This window comes from Gossypium arboreum, chromosome 5 (genome assembly GCF_025698485.1).
Source record: "Gossypium arboreum isolate Shixiya-1 chromosome 5, ASM2569848v2, whole genome shotgun sequence".
Lineage (NCBI taxonomy): Eukaryota > Viridiplantae > Streptophyta > Magnoliopsida > Malvales > Malvaceae > Gossypium > Gossypium arboreum.
In genome coordinates, this window is record NC_069074.1 from 38,564,991 (window position 1) to 38,569,109 (window position 4,119).

A 4,119-nucleotide genomic window follows, 5' to 3' on the forward strand; every position below is an offset into this window, starting at 1 on the left:
GACACCATATGAGGATCCGACAATACGGGCAGTAATTCTAGATGAATTCTTTCAAAATCCGAACATTTGGCATGTTAAGGTCCCATTGGTCAACTATGTTATTGTCAAGATACACCAGATGGATAGAATGTTGCGATAATTTAGATTCCGACAACCGATTCCTGAGAAACTTTAGGTGCTTGATGACCAGCATAAAATCGACTTACAGCAAACAAATACGAATTGGCCGTTATTCTGGTCGGAATATATCGAAATTTGGGAAAACTGGTATGATCATATACCTGATCGCAAACTGTTCATCGTCCCAAAGTTAGCATGCACCCCGGATTACATGCCATGGTTTAGGATCCATGGCAAGACATATTTGCTATCAAAAGAGCAAAGACATTGAAAAATCCGTGTGGAAAAGGAACAACGGGGCCCTTTAAATCTAAGAAGAAGAGACGATGGCACGGGCCCATCAATAGCGCCACACAATCACCTAGCCCATCAACAACACCCACACAATCACCAAGCCTAATGCTTCAATCGACGACACCTACATCACAGCCCCTTCAGATTATGCCAGGTGCTTATCCTAGCCCTTATATGTAACCTAACCCATATATGTTTCCTTTTCCCAGTCCTATGCTAGGTTGGAATGCATGGTTCGGTGAATCTTCTTTCCTAATGACTCTAACTTAATCGTTGATATATAGGCCATTATCGTCGAAGGGATCGCACTAGGAACCGTCAGAGAGCTCATCCCATTACCATTCCCCATCATCTTATGGGATTTAGACACCTTTGCCATGAGTGATGCAAACACCTCCACATTCTTTATTCTACCAAGGTAGGTCATCCTCTCAACACCACAACCCCCGCCAGAGCAACCACAACCCCCGCAGGAGCAACCAAGAAGGAATCCAGCGTGTAATTGTCATCCACCCCCATGTGGCATTGATTTCGACCGACATATACATTGATTTTTTTTAATATATTTGTAGAAGTTGTTTCTATATTGTTTCATTTAATAAAAAAAAAGAATTTTTTTATATTTTAATAGTAAATTAATTTTTTTATTTTATAATTTTAATAAAATATAAGTTCTTTTAAATAAGGCAGAATAGAAATAATGCAAAATCATTTCATTACAACAATTATCAACTATTTCGATTTGGACATGATTGAATTGTATGAGCTGGGTTCCTACACTATCCACACAACTTCTATTGGTTCGTTCTTTCCCGGATATCTATATTATTACGTATTCTACTCGAGTAAGGTCGACCTTTTGGTTTGTGACACAATTCTCTATCCGGTAACAACTTAAACAGAGCATGTGATATAGACAGCCACTTACATTCATTTGGGACCGGTGGGAATACGTGTATCCACACATTGTACATGTTTTCGATTTTGTTCATTTCGTCAACATATCTCATTTGATCCAAATAGAGATTCTGACAAGCTACAATTGCATGAGCACATGGATAATGAAGTGCGTCAAAAGTTCCACAGTCGCAAGTTCTATTTAACAGGTGTATACAATATTGCCCGCCAGTAACACATTGGCTTGGTCTGTCAAACTCCGTCACACAAAACCATAAGTTGTCACGATCGTAACCCACAGTGTACATCGTGTTGGCCCGCATTTGGCCTTGTTAATTTCTTGCAATACCTTCCGTAACTATACATGGTCTCCCTACATTTGGCCTTTATAACTCTTGCTCGCTTTGGAAATAATGCCGCCAAACAATAATATGTCTCTCGCACAACCGAGGTTATCGGCAAATGACGCGTTCCTTTTAGAATAGAATTTATGGATTCAGTAAGGTTTGTGGTCATATGGCTATATCGTAAGCCGCCGTTGTATGCTTGTGTCCACTGTTCGAAAGCTATATTATAAAGGTAGTTTGCACTTTGATCGTTAACTGAACGCAAATTCCCCAATATCCCATGAAAACGGTTCTTATTGATCTCGTACCCTACCAATATAAGTTGATAGCGAAAATTACATACCAATATTCCATTTAAAATAAATTGAATATTACAACCGAAAGTATAATAATAAAGATTAAATACCTATGTTGGTCACTTGCTTTCATTCAGTCGTAGACCAATATTGCCCATAGTAGTTGGATGCAACGTGCCTTAGACAATACCGATAGTGAGTACGATCCTATAGGCTTTCACGTCGCTCAATTACAGCTAGTATTCCAGTGCTCTGATCTGATATAACGCAGATATCAGGTTAGAGGCATACATGCCTCCTTAACTTAGAAAGAAAGAAATCTCAGTCATCAGTTGACTTTTTTGGTGTTATTACAAACGCAATTGGAAGGATTCTCCTACCACCATCCTGTGCCACAGCTAGCAATAGTCATTGGGTGTATCTACCATGCATAAAGGTACCGTCAATTTGTACCAATGGTTTGTAGTACATAAATGCGTCCTGACATTGCTTAAAGCTCTAGAACAGACGCTTGAACACTTGGCATCCACGGAGCAATCGGTCGTTGTAGTACGCAGGGACCGTTTCAAGGTCTATTATGCAACCTGAGATATACGTCTCCAGCACCTGACACCATTTCCAAGCCTCATTATATGAAGCATCCCACCCACTATGCATCTTTTCCAACACCTTTTACTTAGCTATCCAGGCCTTGTGGTAAGAGGGAGTATACCCCTTAGCTACGAATACTGGTAATTATGCATGACACAGAAGTCTTGGGATCCGCCTTCAATATCGATAGCATTAAGCTAGCTATCATGCCTAAATCCATCTTGGGATGATCTTGTGAAACACCTATCAACGAAGTATGTTAAATAATGTAACATTAAGTAATAACATTATTATTCAAAACCTTAAACATCTAGTGATACTGTACCGGCAACACAGGTATGTGGACCTTTGTACTTTTTTGTCTCTCACAACCTTGTCTTTTTCCTAAATGAAGCCATTATTTTCCATGAACATGTACCGTCTTGCACTACATACTTGGCCTCGAACTTCTTGGATTTAGATTTAACCACGTTGTAGTTAACCCTATGATTGATACTATGTTGTTTCAAAGCACCAAGAAAATTATCCTTACCGGAAGACTCCTTACCAACTTCAATCACCTGAATCTAATATTGAATCTGTACAGTCACACATTCTGTGTGGTAGATTTGGAAACTCCAACGCATTATCTACCGATATATCGACATTATGCATGTGGGCTGGAGGCGAGTACACCCTGAATCGTGGATTTTCTTTTTTCATCTAAACCCTCTTCAACATCTTCAGGTTCAGATAGAACAGGATCCGATTTAGAAAATAATGCAACTTCTGCACCATCGGGGTCATTCTCTCAAGGTGGATCTACATCGGACTCATCATCCAACCCATCATCATCTGTAACGTACGAGGTCCCCTCACTGGTGGATGTCGTAAGGAGTACATAATCCATTCTTGTGGACGATCCGTAATGATACGAACCAGCCCGGTGATGCGAGTCGAGTCGTCTTAAGTTGCCCGGTCGTTTTCGAAAAAGTATCGTTTGGTTTGGAAAAAAGAATGTATTTGGCTATTTGGAGTGAAAGTTATCAAAAGAACTCAAAATAAAGCTAAAATGATGAAGATAGGTTTGGTTGGAAAGGAACAAAATAGAAGTTATATGAATGGCTCGATTTAGGATAAAAAGTAAAATAAAGATAGATGGTAAAATGGAGATTGAACTTAAACTTCAAGATCGATTCAACACCATAGACAGTGTTGCCCCGAAACTTATGTTGTTTAAGGTAGATTAACGAAGGATAGCAGGCGGACCTTGACCCGTTACTTAGAAAAGTAAAAACCAAAGGTATAAGAAGTTGGACGAACGCTGCACTCAGGAGAGTGATAAGTTCAGAAGACAAGGACTGACGCCACTGACTAACAGATAAGCCAATCAAGTCTTAAAACGAAATATGAGAGAAGAAATTCTCACAAACTAAACTGAGTTTTATAAAAGTGTTCGTTCCCCTCCAAAGTAAAATGATCACAAATTTATAGCATAAAAACTAGCTAGCTGAATGGACATAAACCCAGCTGAATGGTCACTTGGTTCAGCCTTTAAATGAGCTGGAAATTCCAGAATTTTTCAAAAAAACTTC